Below are 17940 nucleotides of genomic sequence, written 5' to 3' on the forward strand. Positions count from 1 at the left end.
GCGTGCCGGTGCCCGTGCAGGTGCCGGTGCCGGGTGCGGCGGGGCAAAGGGCGCCCGAGCGGAGGGCGAGGCCAACGTCATCACCAGCACCCAGGAGCCAGGCAGCCTGGGGCCGCCCAGAAGGCCCACAGGGCGTGGGGGCTAAGCGAGGGCCGGAATTCCACAGCGGCAGGGAGGAGCCAGAGCCAGGGCACGGGACGGGCTCTCGGGACGGGTCGCGGGCACAGGGGCCCACGTGTGCGCCCAGGCGGGGAGCACGAGGAGGGCGGCAGCCGCGAAGTCTACGCGGGAGGGGTCAGGGTCGGCTCCTGACTCAACGGACCCTGGTGATTCAGAGGGCGCGAGCGCACGAGGAGCTGCACGTGCAAAGGCCTGCAGCCGTGAGGGACCGGCCAGTTCGGGGAACGACTCAAAGTACCTCAGACTTGGGGGCGCCTGGCGGGCTCAGGGGTGGGGCGTCGCCTTGGGCCCAGGGCGTGACCCCGGGGTCCCGGGATCGAGTCCCACGCCTCTCCCTCAGCCTGTGTCTCTGCCCCTCTCTCTCTCTCTCTCTCTCTCTCTCTGGGTCTCCGATGAATAAATAAATAAAATATTTAAAAAAAAAAAGAAAGCAAGCCCCTCGGACTCAGACTCCGTACAGGGGAGCGGTCGGTGCGGCCACACAGGCTGCTCAGCAAGGGACCCAACCCGGCAGTGGCAGACGAGGCCTCCCCACTAGCACGTTCCCACCGCTCCTGCCCCCCCTCCCCGGGGTGCGTAGTCCCACAGTGCGCTTCCTCCAGGAAGTGCCCCCGACCCCCACCCCGACCCCCTCGGGGACTCAGCGCGGGCTCCCAGGGGCTCCCAAGCACCCTCCCTGCTTCCCATCCCGCAGCCTGGATTCCCTGCGCCGGGAACTTTTCCTGCCCCCCCGCCCCAAGCGCTGGAGGCCAGGGCCCACGTCCATTGTGCTCCCGATCCCAGCACCCCACACCGTGCTCCCGATCCCCAGCACCCCACACCGTGCCGCCAGGACAAGTTGTCAGTATGTATTTAACAGGAAACAAAACAACAACAACAACAAGGCCGTGAGAAGCTAATCTTGCGGTTTCCAGCCAGGGCTGCGGATTACAAATGGGGAAGGGGAGCCGGGGGCCAGGGAGAAGGCTCTTGCGATAGTTTGGTTAGGGAGTGACGAGGGCCTGACCGGAGGCAGTGGTGGCCAGACTGGAGAACAGAAAGAGACGGGAAAATATTTGGGAGGCAGCACGGATAGGCTTGAGTGATTTTACCTGAGGGACGCGAGGAGATCAGATAAGGAAGGAGGGCTCCTGGGCTTGTGGCTTAGGCAGTGGGTAGAGGACAGATTAACCAAGACTGGCTATTCTGGAAGAGGAGGCAACGTGTTGGGGAAGATGAGGAAATCAGCTTAGACACGTTGACTTTGACATGCCTGGAGGGCATACAGGTGGACAGGTCCCAAGGGCAGCTGCAATCGTAGCACTGGAGCCCAGGACAGACATCTGGACGGAAGACAGCGATTCGGGAGCTGTCAGCCTACGGGTGATGGTTAAAGATCAAGGAGGGGACAAAATAACACAGGGAGCAAGGGAGGACGGAAGCAACAAGGAGGATCCCACCTGCAGGAGGTAGGTTGAGGGGGAGATGGAGGGGAAAGGAGACATGAGAGGGAGGAGAGAGCAGTACCACGGGGGAGAAATGGCTTCAAGGACGGGTAAACAGGTGTGACTGTGTGTAGAAACTCAGAGCTGGCCCCAGCCGGGCTCCCCTTAGCCGCTGAGCAAACTGAGGCCAAGGGATTACCGAGGTGTTCAAAGTCACAAGCTATTATTGCTCATGATCACACACATCCATCAGTGGCTCTCAAAAAACTGGGGATCCTGAAGACCCTTCCGGTGAGACCCAACAGGTAATCAACATTTTTATTATAATACCAAGACTTTTTTTAAAAAAGATTTTATTTATTTATTCATGAGAGACACAGAGAGAGGCAGAGACACAGGCAGAGGGAGAAGCAGGCTCCATGCAGGGTGCCCGACGCGGGACTCGATCCCAGGACCCGGGGGTCACGACCCAAGCCGAAGGCAGACGCTCAACCACTGAGCCACCTGGGTGCCCAATACCAAGACTGTGCAGTTCTCATTTAATTGACATTTGAACCGATAATACAAAAGCAATAGTGGGCAAAAACTAACACGAATCGATGGGGACTTAACACAAATCGATGAAGTCATATTCTTCACCCCAGGCACTTTGGTTTAACAAGAAGGCTAGGTTCATGTAAGAATGTCCATGATAGAACAATAATTACCGATTTTTTAACATAACCCTTGGGGCACCTGGCTGGTCTAGTCGGTGGAGCCTGTGACTACTGATCTCAAGGCTGCAAGTTTCAGCCCCACACAGGGTGTCGAGTTACTTAAAAATAAAATCTTAAAAAAAAAAAATGACCCTTGAGTACATCTCGTTAATAGTCTGCATAAGGCACTTCTGCTACCTACAAAAGTACTAGATAAGTGTATGTGCTTGTTTGCACTGACAAGTGAACCACCTGTTTTTCATGTAAAATTTTTATTAAAAAACATGATTGACTAAAAAAAAAAAAAGGAAAGAACAACTGACAAAGACATTATTTGGCAGTCATTTTCTCAAAAATGAGTGAAGTGAGCTTGTCACATCAAAGAAAACTGAGAGTGGGCAGCCCGGGTGGCTCAGCGGTCTAGCGCCGCCTTCAGCCCAGGGCGTGATCCTGGGATCCCGGGATCGTGTCCCACGTCGGGCTCCCCACATGGAGCTTGCTTATCCCTCTGCCTCTGCTCTGCCTCTCTCTGTATCTTTCATGATTAAATAAATAAAACCTTAAAAAAAAAAAAAAGAAAACTGATAGTATTTTTGGCCAGTGATAAAATTTGATCTGGCAAATGAAAATTAGAATTTTAGAAAACTTGCCTCCACTCTGTGAGCTTCACAGCTTCCCGGTACTTAAAGACTTTGCTGATGACATCAGTGGTAATGTTAAGGAGTGTAATATCGTGGATTGAAATGTGTCTACACTGGGAAGATCTGAGCAAATCACTCAGCCATTATTTTCCAAAGGACCAGTGAATGCATGATGGCACAAAATCAAGCATGAACTAAAGACCCATTCAAAGTGCAAGACAGATCAGGGCACCTGGGGGGCTCAGCAGTGGAGCGTCTGCCTTTGGCTCAGGTCGTGACTCCGGGGTCCCAGGATCAAGTCCCTCATCGGGCTCCCTGCATGGAGCCTGCTTCTCCCTCTGCTTGTGTCTCCATCTCTCTCTGGGTCTCTCATGAATAAATAAGTATAATCGTAGGGGGAAAAAAGCAGATATGAGAATCCAATTGTCTCCTTTTAAGCCAGTCATTAATGACATTTGTAAAACTGTAAAATGACTGAACTTTATTTTAGATCATATATGTTTTAAAAATTTTTTAAAGATTTTATTTATTTGACAGAGAGCGCACAAGCAGAGAGAGAATGGCAGAGGGAGAGGGAGAGGGAGAAGCAGATTCCCTGATGAGTAAGGAGCACATGCCGGCCTCGATTCCTGGACCCCGGGATCATGACCCGAGCTGAAGGCAGACGCTTAAACAACTGAGCCACCCAGTGGCTCAAAAAACTGGGGGTCCTGAAGACCCTTCCAGTGAGACCCAACAGGTAATGAACATTTTTATTATAATATCAAGATTTTTTTTAAGATTTTATTTATTTATTCCTGAGAGACAGAGAAGCAGAGACACAGGCAGAGGGAGATGCAGGCTCCCTGTGGGGAGCCCGATGCAGAACTCAATCCCGGGACCCTGGGGTCACGACCCAAGCTGAAGGCAGACGCTCAACCACTGAGCCACCCGAGTGCCCAATACCAAGACTGCTAAATATTTTTATAAAAAGTATGTTAACATGTAAAGCATTTATTACTGTTATTTTTACATAATTAATAAGTACTTTTAAAGCCTTTTTCTAATATTTGTTTCCATATTTGTATAATGGTAAATATCTACAACTACAGCCCACATTAATACAGCTGTATGAAATCCTCAATAATTTTTAAAGAGTGTAAAAGGGTCCTGAGACCAAAACATCTGGGAACTAATACAGACCACCCCTTCCTTCCTCCTGGTTCTTGGAGCTTATTCCTAGCATGTCCAACCCTCCCATTCACTTCTCTGCAAAATACGGACTTACAAAACAGAATCAAAAACAGAACCTGAAAAAAAAAAAAAACAGAACCTAGGGCAGCCCCAATGGCTCAGCGGTTTAGCGCCGCCTGCGGCCCAGGGCGTGATCCTGGAGACCCCGGATCAAGTCCTGCGTCGGGTTCGCTGCATGGAGCCTGCTTCTCCCTCTGCCTGTGTCTCTGCCTCTCTCTCTCTCTCTGTGTCTCTATGAATAAATAAATTAAAATCTTAAAAAAAAAAAGAAACAGAACCTAGCCGAAGAGATGAGACAGCAAGCACAGTGAGCTAAACAGAGAGTAAGACTCTTTCCTTCCCTTCAAAATACTGTTCCTTTAAGGGCCACGGCCTGGTGAGGCCTGGTGAGCAATCCCAGATGACCGCCCAGGCCCAGGTGGGCGTAGGCTGGGTTCCTCCACACCCCCTCCCACTACCACCTGTGGGAGAGGAAAGGCGCAGGGCTCAGGGGAAGGTCAGGTGTCATCTTCACGTTCAGTATCTGACTTGTTACAACAGCCAGTGAAGCATGTAGGGCAGGTGGGGCCATTCGGTATTAGTCACTATTTACAGGGGAGGAACCAGAGGTCTTGCCTGACACCAACCAGCACGTCAGGGATGGAGGGGGCAGTGGGCAGGAGCACTGGGTGTGGAGGGGCTCCCAGCGGGTCCCCTCCAGGGGACACTAGCTCTAAGATGCCTCTCTGCCCACTCAAGTCTAGAGGTCCATCATTAAAGATGCTTTATTTTACTTGCAAGTAAGATTTTCTCTTCTGTTTATAAGCCACATATATTTCTAAGATTTTATTTATTTGTTCCTGAGAGACACAGAGAGAGGCAGAGACACAGGCAGAGGGAGGAGCAGGCTCCATGCACCGGGAGCCCGACATGGGACTCGATCCCGGGTCTCCAGGATCATACCCTGAGCCAGAGGCAGACACTCAACTGCTGAGCCACCCAGTGTTCCCATATTTCCTCTTTTTGTCCTCTGTTTATTCTTTTGGGTAACTGGTCTTTTTGTAATAGTTTTAAAAAAAAAAAATAGTAACCCTTTATATTACTTTTCAATTACAAAACTGATTTTAAAATGATTAAGAAGTGGGGCACCTGGGTGGCTCAGTCAGTTAAGCACCTCTTGATTTCAGCTCAGGTCATGATCTCAGGTTCATGAGATCAAGCCCTGTGCTGGGCTCTGCACTTATGGGGTCTGCTTGAGATTCTCTCTCCCCTTCTCCCTTGCCCCTTCACCACATGCTCCCCCTAAGATAAAAGAACCTTTTAAAAAATGATTAAGAAGTAAAAAGTTACTAAAATAAAAACAGACATAAAACAAAAGTTGGTTCTTACATGGGGACACCTGGTGGCTCAGTGGTTGAGCATCTGCCTTCAGCCCAGGGCGTGACCCTGGAGATCCGGATGGAGTCCCACGTCGGGCTCCCTGCGTGGAGCCTGCTTCTCCCTCGGCCTGTGTCTCTGTCTCTCTCTGTGTCTCTCATGAATAAATAAATAAAATCTTAAAAAAAAAAAAAAAAAGCTGGTCCTTACAAAGCAGAACTTTAACAAAGCTAATCATGAAAAAAGCAGGAAACATTAAATATGCAATATTGGGAATGGAAAAGAGAAAAAGTAGAGATATGAAAGCAAGATTATGAAAATTTTATGCTGATAATTTTTAAATTTTGAGAAAATTCTTTTTTTTTTAAATTTTATTTATTTGAAAGAGTGAGAGCACACAGGGGTGGAGGGAGGGGCTGGGGTTTCAATCCTAGGACCCTGGGATCACGACGGGAGCCCAAAGTAGGCGCTTAACCGACTGAGCCACACTGGGGCCCTTTGAGAAAAATTTTAAATTACCAAATTACTTGACTAGAGGAAAAAAGTAATAGTTTTAGTAAAATGTGTATAGCAGTAGAAGTAATATTCTGGGGTCTCCTCTTAAATGCAAACTGCTCAGGGAAGTAAGTGCTAGTAAGGTCCTTCCTCAGTTGCCTTTTTTTTTGTTTTTAAAGATGTTATTTATTTATTCATGAGAGACTCAGGCAGAGGCAGAGACAGGGGCCGAGGGAGACGCAGGCTCTCTGCGGGGAGCCCAACGCGGGACTCGATCCCGGGACCCGGGGTCACACCCTGGGACGAGGGCAGCCGCTCCACCACGGAGCCCCCCGGGCGTCCCCTTGGTTGCCTTTGCGACAGCAGCTGGGTCTTTGGGACGGGGCTGGACGACAAGTGCCGGGAGCGGAGAAGGTGCTAGCACCGCCCCTGCCTGCCTGCCGGCTTGGCCTGAGGTCGGCTCGCCAGGCCGCCCGGGCTGCCACAACGTCCCTGCTTGTCTCCACGACGTGGCGCCTGGAGCAAGGTTCCGCTGCCCTCTCAGTCCCCGGTGGGGTGGGCCGGGGATGCTCCTGCTAACCCAGCTCCGCCCCACGTCAGCCACCTCCTCCCCTGCCGTCCCCTCCTCACGCCTCCTGTCCCCCATCTTCTGCCCGGGCCTGGAGCCCTATGGGGACACAGCACCGCTCCCCGCATCCAGCCTCTTCCCGAGCCCCGCTGGCGCGCAAGCCTGCGGCCCAGGCCTCAGCCTGAGTCCGGAATGGGATAGAGAAGGGGTGCGAGTGAGGGCGCGTGCAGGGCGGAGGGACTGTCTGGCTCTGGGCCCTGGCATCGGAGTTAATGCGAGAGACCTACCGTTTGTATCTTACGCTGCCTGCGGCCCAAACGAATGTCTAACACGCAGAAGCACTGCTGTGTCTCTAATTTGGGAATCAGAGGAGTTAAAGTTAAAGCGGCTTATGTGTGTTACGCCGTCTATACCAGCTTGTGACCACTCGCATTATCTCAAGCAACAGACACTAGAAGCACCACCAGTACAGTGTGTGTGTGTGTGTGCGCGCATGCGTGCGTGCGTGTGTGCACACATGTGTTGGGGGTGGAAACCCATTGAACATTATAATAATGATAGAAAAGGTGATCTCCCTCAGGACGGGGATGACCAATGTGTACGACACTGCTGTGGTCAAGTTGTGAGGTTGTGGGGGCAGGAGGAGGAAGGAAGCCACAAAAGAAAGTGGAGTTTAAATGGAAAAGGTTTAAACTCCACTTGGTGGACCCCGCAATGATTTAGGCTTCGACTGACCCAGCCCTTCACAGCCGCTAGGGCAGGTGCTTCAGGGGACTCCCAACCTTGCCCAAAGCCTCAGGAGTGGGATGGGATGGGATGGGGAGGACAGACACTCACGGCGACCCACAACTTCCACAGACTACCCGGGTCTGGAGCAGCCAGCCCGTCCAGATAACAGAAAACTGATGCTGCAATGACACTGACCACACCCAAGGCCGGGACACTTGACTGGCATGTTCAAGCACGTTCAGGACAGGATGGGTCGGAACGACTTGAAATCTGGGCCACACCAGATGTTTGGTGGTCCTTACCAAAGTCGCCTCTGGAGGAGAATGTAGATAGGAATCCCCAACAGAGAACTGAAAACCTAAAGGGTTAAAAACAGGGGTGCCAGGGGATCCCTGGGTGGCGCAGCGGTTTAGCGCCTGCCTTTGGCCCAGGGTGCGATCCTGGAGACCCGGGATCGAATCCCACGTCGGGCTGCCGGAGCATGGAGCCTGCTTCTCCCTCTGCCTATGTCTCTGCCTCTCTCTCTCTCTCTCTCTCTGTATGACTATCATAAATTAAAAAATCAAAAAAAAAAAACAAAAAAACAGGGGTGCCCAAGGCCCGGGCACCTCCTAGTCCAGAGGGTATTACGACTTGAAAGGCCCTAAGGAAGGTCCCCCACACCCTCCACCCATCTAGCGAAATTATGCCTAAAATCCCCAGATCAGAGCTCTCTTCCTTTCACTGTGCTTCCACTAGTCCCGGGGGACGCCAGGCCTCGTGCTGCTCTGAGCTGCTGGCACTTCCACCCCAGCTCAGGCGAAGACCCTGAGAAGTGCGATGGAGGTCACGACCGGGACACAACGCTCTGATACTGCCCTCAACGGTTCCACTGCTGGGGTCCAGACTTTCAGGTCTCTGTCCCTCACCCCACCAAACCTATCAGGGTTCAGTATCTGGGAACAGTAAGCTGCTTCTTCAAAATACCCACCACTCCCTGCCTACATGGGGAACTCGGCATGGGCTCTAGGGAGGCTCGGGGGCTGGCGGGGATTAACTGGACGCCTCCCTCTGCAGCTGCCTGTGTCCAGGATGGGGTGACGGACTTGGGAGCTAACACGGGAGGAGGCCTGGTGTATTCTGGTGCCATCTGTCAGGCCCCGAGAAGTCCCCCTCCCAAAAATATGCCCCCTACTCCAGATACACCTGGCACCTAAAATTTCACTGGAGGGCCCAAATGAGTAAAATGGAGTAAAAGTTACTCAACAGGTTCCCAGAAAAACACAAAGATCTCTTCACGGGGGGTGAGGGTGGGGGTGAGTGAGAAGCCACGGGAGAACAGGGAATGGCAGCCCTGGAATTCCTAGAGGAGGACGCAGTGAGGGCAACGCGGCGGGAAGAGGGCTGAAGATGAGGAGCCGCAGGGCATCCTCAGGGGCCGCAGGCAGCATCTATAATAAAAGTGCGTTTTCACGGCAAATAGTTTTTAATCACATCAAAATCCATCCGTCCCCCTTAGTGGCTTTGCCCGGCAGAGGCAGGCACGCACCGGGACGAGCAGGCTCCCTCCCTGGAGGAGGCCAAGGAAGCACGGGCAGCCCCTGGGGCCCAGAACGGCAGGGAAAGAGCACAGTCAACTGTGGGCTGGCTTGCGGGTCACACGATAGGATCTCGCTGCTTCGAGTCACGTAATCCCTTTTCCCTCCTCCGCTGGGCTCTCCCTCTCCTCCTTTCCCCTCTCTGCTCTGTTTTGATTTGGTTAAAATAGATGCAAACTCTGGTCTTTTCTATTTTTAATACCTAGCCATTACATAATCCGCAACGTAATTGCTGACTTGAAAAACTATTGGCAAGAGCAGAAAATCCCCAGAGTTTTAAACAGGAAAAGGATTATTACAGCACAAAAGCCTCTGGCAGTTTTACTGACTGGTAAACCGTCTGCAATCGTCACTTGCCAGTGAAGTCACATGGGCCCTGGGAAACACTGTCCCCACCTCAGGGAAAACAGGCTGGGGGCAGGGACGAACCGGAGCCTCAGCGGGGAGCAGGCTGCGGTGTGTCCGGCGGGGCTGGGGGGGGGGGCAGCTGGGGGGTGGGGGGTGGGGGGGATGCCCCGAGCTCCCGCTGGGCCCGACGCTGCAGGTCACCGGCCCTCCCCAGGCCACCTCTGAACCGCTTTTGTTCCTTGCTGGAGAGTGAAGTCCTCCGCATCTGAATCCCTCATCAACTTCCTGGGCCCTGGGACGGCCTCCCACACACTCCGGGGCAAGCCTGGGTGAGGGTGCACTATCTCGCTCGATATATGATTTTATTAGGACACAGGAGCAAGGAAGACTGCTGTTAATCACGGAGACCCGACCCACCACTCTGCTTTCCACACAGGAGGCCAACCACCATGCTACTTAATTCTTCAGTAAAATGAGCCAGTGAAAATATAATGACTAAAGATTTGGTAAAGGGCTGAAGGGGAGCAGATTTTGCCATCCTAAAATATGTCTCTCTGGCATAAGGATTTTTCTGAGCTGAAAGCAATCAAAACGTAGCAAATTTAGGAAAAGCCCTTTACCGCCCCTCTCAACTATCTAAATTTACATTGGAAGGGGGCCTATACCAGGACACTATTACCAGAAATACCTTTTTACCTAAGAAACTTACCTGCACAAAACGGCAACCTTTGTTTTCTAAACAGCTCTTGTGAATGGCCTTCCTTCCCTTTGTAACCCCAGACCCCCCCTCCTTTCCTTAGCTCACGGTGTTATATAAAACTGCGATTCTTTGACTGCCCTTTGAGCTTCGTATTTTTATGGGGTTCCCATATATAGGACATTTATTTTTCTCCTGCTAATTATTAGACCAGCCAAAGAACCTAGGAAAGAAGAAGGGAACATTTTTCCCACCCTCCAGATTTCACAACCAAATCAAAATTATCTCATTAAGGGGAACCTGGGGGACTCAGCGGTTTGGCACCTGCCTTTGGTACACGGTGTGATCCTGGAGTCCCGGGATCGAGTCCCGCATTGGGTTCCCTGCATGGAGCCTGCTTCTCCCTCTGCCTGTGTCTCTGCCTCTCTCTGTGTGTCTCTCATGAATAAATAAAATCTTAAAAAACAAAAAAACAAAAAACAGGAAAGCCTGGAGTCATGTAAATGAAATGTCCAGGGTGAAGCCAGCATACAACATGGTTGGATCCAGGTGCTCCAAAGATGCCACCTCACAGCTCAGCTTTCCCTTGTGGGGCTTCAGCACTCCCCCTGGAGTGGCAGGACGACCACTAGAAGCCTCAGAGTTATGCACATCCTACAGGCTTGGCAGACCCAGATCCCATGGGGGAAAAAATGAGAATTCACTTCTTGCTAGTTCCCAAAAAAGTCCAAAGTCCTAATTGGCCCGAATTTGAGATCATACCCACGTCAACTGCTGTTTTCTGATTGGCAGTCATGTGTCCTCCATCATGTCTGCCATGAACCTGACCCTACCAGAACCCAGTCTAAAAACAGAGAAGGAGGGGACGCCTGGGTGGCTCAGCGGTTTAGCGCCTGCCTTCAGCCCAGGGCGTGATCCCGGGATCCTGGGATCTAGTTCCGTATCGGGCTCCCTGCAGGGAAACTGCTTCTCAGTCTGCCTGTGTCTCCGCCTCTGTGTGTCTCATGAATAAATAAATAAAATATTAAGAAAACAAAACAGAGAAGGACATGGCCCCCCAAAGGAAATCAATATGCTCTCATTTAAGAAGAGAAAGTGCATGCTGGGCAGTCAAAGCCCATCAATCACTACTGTCCTCAAAGTATGGAATTACAGTGGATTTTAAGACTACGTACCACATGCTCTTCCATCAGTTTGGTCTTCCTCCCTAAGAAGTGAGCAAGAGTTCTCGTTTAGTGTGACACTGGCTGGATTTGCCCTGGACCTACTCCAGCTGCTCAGACCTTGGCTTCTTGCTCTAAGACACTTATTGGAGGCTTAATATTTGCTTAACTACTCACTCAGAGCAGTCTCCAAGTCCCAATACTTTGTGGAAGACTTTTCTGCCTCCCTCCGACTCCCAAATGATATGCCCTACTCAGTGCTGGTGTGGCCGGCAAAGCTGCAGTCCTCTTGCTCTTTGACCGGCATCACAGGGTCTGCGTAAATTGTAGGGAGGGAAGGGAGTAACAAGCCCTTTGTTGGGAAGTTCTGCCTCCCTTTTGGAATCTGAACTTCCACTGGGCAGAAAGAGGAATACCAGGGTAGTTCCTGGAACATCTAACAAATAGACTCCATAAGAAGGATCCTGGGGCAGGACCAAGGCTAAACATTCTAGGAGTTACACAGCAAGCACTAGAGCAGTCAGAGGTCAGCTACAACCATTCTGTCTATGCGCATGTTTTAAAATCCACCTAGATGCCCCCCCTCCAATGAACCTCCCATAATTTCTGCAAATTCCCAGCAGCTAATGCTCTTAACAGTCCCTTTAGGCTCTGATTGCAGCTCCTGCTGGATTTTTTATCTCACTCACTGAGGCTGATCTCTTCCTTCTGATCTGAGCTGTCCCAGAGGTGGGACTCAGCTCCCTTTTTTTATGCTTTCCCAAAAAGAAAAAAAATACAGATACATAAACTAACTCAAAACACTGTCTTCATCAGACTTTCCTCAGGTTATCAAGAGACAGAGGGGCTTTATCTTGTTAGCATGCTTCATGGCGCCTTCACCCTCTCCAGACATGGCTCACGGGTCTTCCCTTTGCTCAGAAAACTCAATTCCCCTTATATTACTCAGAGCAACTTAGCTCTCTAACCCCCTTCTTCTGATATCCAGTGACCCACACCTGGAGTCAGCCCCACTGTGAACCACCCACTCCAGGCTCCACGCCTGACCAATACTGAGCAACAAGAGGAAGTTGTGAACTTCACTCTCACCATCAGCATTCTGTAGTGAGAAGAGAATGGAATGTTCTTCCCCCTATGAATACGAATTCGGCCATCCCTCTTTTGAACAGTACTTGCTGGAGTCAATTTTGGTTTTAAATAGGTTTCTATTATACCACTCCATGTAACTCTCCAGCTCATGGAAAAGCCTGTGTTGCAAGTCTGAAACAATCCCCATACACCCATACTGGTGTCCGCTGACACTGGTAATGTAATTTAGAAAAAGCAGTGCTTCTGTCCCAAAAGCCCTGGTCTTTCTTTGAAAGACAAAGAGGGAAAAAAAAAAAAAAGAAAGAAAGACAAAGAGGTTTTTGGGCTTGTGCCACCCTATGATTGGAGTCCTGTTATTTCCAGGCTAGAGTTCTAGATCCTCAAATTCCAGGGAAACAGGCAAAACTAAGGCGTCTGCTTCAAGGTCTTCTTTCACCCAGGTTGGTGAGGGACCGAGACCAAGATTAAAACCAGCTGAGACACTTCTGAGGCCAATCAGGTAATTTTCCTTTTTCTTCCAAGGGAAGGAGCAAGCAAAGCCTTCTGAGCAGAGGAGGTCTCAGCTCCTTCCACTACGGCACAGGCAGGAAGGCAGAGAGTCTCTACAAGGCTGTGAATACCAAAGTGCAGCAAATCCTAGGAAAAAAGAATTCTGAGCTTTGAATTCCTTTGTTCTTCACACCAAGAAGTGCAACTGCAGATACCATGGCCCAGGAGCCTCCTCCAGGAATCCTTTCAGTTTATGGGAAGGGAAGAGTAGTAAGAAGTCTCTAACTTCTTCTCAGAGGCTAAGATTTATACTGGATCAATCTTTTACATAAGGGGAAGACAAAAGTTAACATTTCACTCTTTAATGTAACTAGAAGAATACAAGCTTAAATATTTTTTAATCTAAAGGAATCCTTTAATAAAATTTAAAACAGAATACATTCCAAATCAAATAGGAATGTTGTTTAAAAAATAAATGGGAACATTCTATTCCTGCATTTGCACCTTTCACTGATACAGAAAGTTAACGTCAAAGTTCTCACAGCTAGGGTGCCTGAATGGCTCAGCTGGTTAAGCGTCCGACTCTTCATTTCAGCTCCGATCATGATTTCAGGGTTGTGAGATGGAGCCCCTCATGGAGCCCCACACTGGGCATGGAGCCTGCTTGAGTCTCTCTCTCTCTCTCTGCCCCTCACTCCACTCTCTCTCAAAACAAAAAAACAAAAAAACAACAAAAAAAAGGTTTTCACAGCCATACAGTATTTCATGGTACCTTATTCGTGGATATTTACCAATACAGTAACATTCCTATCCAGAGAAGTCTGCTCATTCCTTAAATGAAATAACAGTTTCATTTGGAACGGATGCAATGGATAAGCTTTTTTTTATATATATAAAATTACAATTTGCCCTGTTGTGTCTCACGTATTGTATTCTCCACTCATTTTCTATTGGGTTTGCCTTTTCCTTATTGATTTATAGAAATCCTTTACAGATTTTAGATATTAATTCATCACCTATTACATACATTGCAAAAATTTTCTTCCATTCTAGTGGCTGTCTTCTAACTTTGTTTATAACGACTTCTGCCAGACAGAAGTTTTTCATTCTAATTGTACCAAAACCAGTTAAAAACGATTCAGAAAGTACTGACGTGAGAAGAGCACACCCCGAGCTCTAAGCCACATAGCCTCCTGTGCTGTGGGCCACACAATCTTACTCAGGTTCCTGTGATGAAATGGCTGGTTAGGCAATTATTTTCTGAGTTATTCACATCTGGCCAGGGTAGTGGTGTCAATGAATCAAGTAAGGAAGGAGTAAAAAGAATTGTAAAGACTTTGTTTCCAGCTATTTGGAGGCTCTTTCTTAAACATTTGCAATCATGTATTAACAAGGTCAAAAGAATCCTGAACCATTAAAAATCTAAAAACATCTTTATAAAGAATAATCTGAGTATTTCCAGATTCTTTCAAACTCTGTGGGCCTTAGGGCATTATTTGCTGTCACTGTAAAAGGCAAAATAAATTCTAGACTCTACAGGAATAGAAAGGCCCAAGAATCTATTGACTCCTACTAGGGTTTTAAGGAAGAAACCTTCAGTTTCCCTTCAGCCTCTCACAGATTAGCACCGACTCAATCTGAGCCTGAACAGTTCAAAAAACCCTCATGGCCAAATGGGATTTCCCTGCAAAGGGTACTTAGTCCCTATTCCTGCAAACTCTGCCTAAAGGCCCAGTACTTTGTGGAGCTTGTCCCATTTGGCCAGAGCACCCCTCCTTTCCCCACTCCAGTATTTAGGTGTGCAGTGCAGAAAGCGGGCCTAAAAGACAGTTCTGGCCTCCTTCCCCCTAGCTGGAACCTGGCACTCCCTGAAGAACTTGGTTCTGGGAAATGAATTTTCTGCCATAAAATTCTTCTTCAGTACCCAGTGGTACCAAGAGGAAAAACAGATGGTCCGTCTCAATGTGGCTTCAAAGCCATTATTCCTATTACCTTACAAAAAAATCCTTCCTTTGCCTAAGTCTATACTAAACAACCGCACTCCTCTTCACTGCTGTCACCTACTGACCTCTTGGTCATCAAGACCTTTTGTCCCTTGATCGCAGTCTGCCTTTAAACAGAAAGTCAGACCTTTTGCCTGGTCACAATCTCCTATATCCTTCAATATTTCTACATCTCCTTGTCTTTACTTTTACACCTATTTTACTTTTACTTTTACTACCTATTATAGATCAGATAATTCTAATCAATCTAATCGACTAATTAAATCAGGCCCCTTAAAGAGCTTCTACTGTCATTTTGCTAACTTAATATAAGGCTTTTTTCACACAGTGGATTTAATAAAGTTGTATTCAGTCCCTCACATCCTATAATTTGAGTTTTCACTTAACTGAGCTTTGCAAAGTTTCAAATACTCAGGGATTACCATGTCGTTTTGGGGTCAGTCCGAAAGGACTAAGGTGAAAGTCAGTTAGGTAGGAATTACCCAATCCAAGGGTTGTGAGCAAGGCATTCAAGGGGAAGGAATGCATTTTTCCACTCCTCCACCTAAAAAATACCCCAAGAAATGCTCCTCTCAGAGGGACTGAGACTTCCTCCTATACAATGTCTGCTCCCCTCTCCCTCAATTCCTTCCAGATAATCTGAATGTTAGCTCAACAAAGACACAGCTTTGCCCTTGATGGACCTCCCAAAGTTTGCTCATATCTGAAACAAGGAAGTTTGCCTAGAATATCTCAAGTTTTGTTTTGTTTTTGTTTTCAGTAGGCTCCACATGTAGACCCTGAGATCAAGACCTAAGCTGAAACCAAGAGTTGGATGCTTAACCAATTGAACCACCCAGGTGCCCCTCAAAAGTTTTTTGATGTAAATAACTGCACATTATTTTTAATGCGAAAATCAAATTTTATTTTGAAAAGCAGGTTCAATGCTTAAAGAAACCCAGTGGTAAATCCTTTTGATATACTGAAGAATCTTCATATCCCACCACTCCCAACATAACTGTTAGATCATCTGCATGAAACCAATAATTCTCCTAAAGCAGGACACAGAGATTGGTATCAGGAGCTTCTTCCAAAACCCTGCCAATCCTGCCCCCCACACGCCATCTGAAAAAGGCAGTCCTTAAATCCCTACTGAGGCAGAATTACGGGCTTAGAGGACTGTGCTAAGGGTACAAAGGTGGCCAGGAACACATGCCAGGAAACACAGGGCAGGGCCAGGTGACAGGCTCCAGTCCCTCTGGAGCCAGAGGCAGAACCTCCCAGTTTGCTTTACCCTCACAGAGGGTGTAATTTCCAGTAGGGCTAAAAATCGCCGGTGGCACAGTGCCAGAGGGCAGGGCCAGGCTGGGTAAGCAAAAGCCAGCGATGAGCCAGAGAGCCTCCTGATTTAGAATCCAAGCAGTAGAGAAGGGTGGTAGAGAGCCTCCTACAGAGGACTTAAAAAGTAGCTGCCCTCTTTGGGTACGATCCAGGTTGCCAATAGGAAATCTCTTGCCTCCATGGGCCTCCTCACTTGTTCCAGAGACTTTCTCAGCATCAAGGACATCAAGTGAGGGGATCCCTGGGTGGCGCAGCGGTTTGGCGCCTGCCTTTGGCCCAGGGCGCGATCCTGGAGACCCGGGATCGAATCCCACATCAGGCTCCCGGTGCATGGAGCCTGCTTCTCCCTCTGCCTATGTCTCTGCCTCTCTCTCTCTCTCTTGTGACTATCATAAATAAATAAAAAAATTTAAAAAAAAAAAAAAAAAAAAAAAAAAGGACATCAAGTGACTGGGACTCAAGTGACACCAGCTTACTGATTTTGGAAACATCCCTCCTCTGTGGAGTCACCAGCTCATAGAGCAGAAACTTCCCATGGTACTTGTTTCCTCCCTCCCTAATATAAAATCCAGGTGAGGAGTCTAGTCCCCAAACCACCCAAGTCAAACTACAGTACAAAGCTGTGGGAAGATCGTTCTGTACAGTTCAACATGCCGCAGAGATAAGGATTCCTTCAGTCCTTCGCTGACTCACTCATTCATTCCACTGCAGCTTTCTGATGGCCCACTAGGCTCCACGCACTGGGCAGCAACCATGCCTTGCAGAATTCTCAGCAGACACCAGTCTAGCAATTCCCCACAACCTCTCTCTAAAGTGGACCCTGCTGGTTCAGAATTTCTGACAGGAAATAACTGCTTTTTATGTTTATGCTATCAGAATGGCTTAGCCAAAACATTCAATTGCATAAATATGATTGTCAGCTGGAAAACTGAAGTAACTTGAGATTTCTGACTTTCTACCAACTAAAGTAGGTCCCCTTAGGATCTCTACTAGTTAGTGCATACACATGTAAGTGAATTAATATGTGATTCCAGAAGTAAGCAAACTTAATGTCCACAAAAAAAAATTGTTCCGTGTAATTAAATGAGACAAGCCCTTCCCTCATGGGTTGAAGTCAATATGCTTCTACTGTATTGCTTTCAAAAGAATGAAGTCAGAATTCAATAAACTACTGAGCCACCAAACTAACTCTGCTATAACCAAACTAGCCAACCTTATTTCCAAAACACCTCAAGCTATTTCTGAACGGATTAGGATTTTTTTTTTCTCCCTTAAACTAATAAAACATCCCACATTCTCTGGTTTAGAGGAATGTCAGGACCTACAAGGGCCAGAGGACAGGACAGTGACTGTGAGGAGCACTGTATCTTCCCTGGCCCTTTTCTTCCTTCCACTTCTTCACTGTGATATTCCTAGCTCCAGGCTGCCACTTTTGCTCTAGCCTTCCCTCCTCAGAAAATTCACCTCATGGAGAAATGAGAAATGGAATTTGAGGCCTAAATACCTGAGTTTGAGTCCTAATCCTACTCTCTGAGATTCAGTGTCCACATGAAAGAAAAAAAAACGCATAGTATACAGGACTGTTAGCCAGGTCACTGTACAATGGCGTTCATAAACTGCACAGGGATCTTTAAATAATGTTGTGGCTGTTGTTTCATTACAGTGATTACTCTCCACTCTTACTGCTCCTCAAGCTCTACTCTCAGGTTCCAGTTGAGACCACTGCCACACACTCCTCTCCAGGGTCTGTCAAGACTACCACCAGGAATGGGAGGACCGAGATAAGACCATCCCTCTCCTAAACATCTCAAGGGTGTCAACTCTAGAGTCCCACTCTTACTTACTGCCTCTACTTCAGAAGTACCTTTTCCTCTAAATGGGAATCCCCAGTCTATAGAATATTTCCTTTTGGATATAGGTCTGGCCCTTCAAA

At 48.4% G+C, this 17940-nt stretch overlaps 1 protein-coding gene across 20 annotated transcripts in view; it reads right to left on the bottom strand.

Annotated features, from left to right (window-relative positions):
- LOC106559441 overlaps nt 1-17940 on the bottom strand; it is a 65808-nt gene that overhangs the window by 4652 nt on the left and 43216 nt on the right. For 4 of the 20 annotated variants that reach the window (XR_005366273.1, XR_005366282.1, XR_005366259.1 and 1 more), the window contains one exon: nt 12292-13005. The exons of 10 other annotated variants lie outside the window; for them this stretch is intronic. The gene's annotated coding sequence lies outside the window, so the exon portion shown is untranslated. Of the gene's footprint in view, nt 1-5670; nt 5708-12291; nt 13006-13346; nt 13388-17940 lie in introns of those variants that run through there. 6 more of the 20 variants (XR_005366276.1, XR_005366262.1, XR_005366284.1 and 3 more) reach the window with 5 other exon arrangements.

This window comes from Canis lupus, chromosome 10 (assembly GCF_011100685.1).
Source record: "Canis lupus familiaris isolate Mischka breed German Shepherd chromosome 10, alternate assembly UU_Cfam_GSD_1.0, whole genome shotgun sequence".
Taxonomy (NCBI): Eukaryota; Metazoa; Chordata; class Mammalia; order Carnivora; family Canidae; genus Canis; species Canis lupus.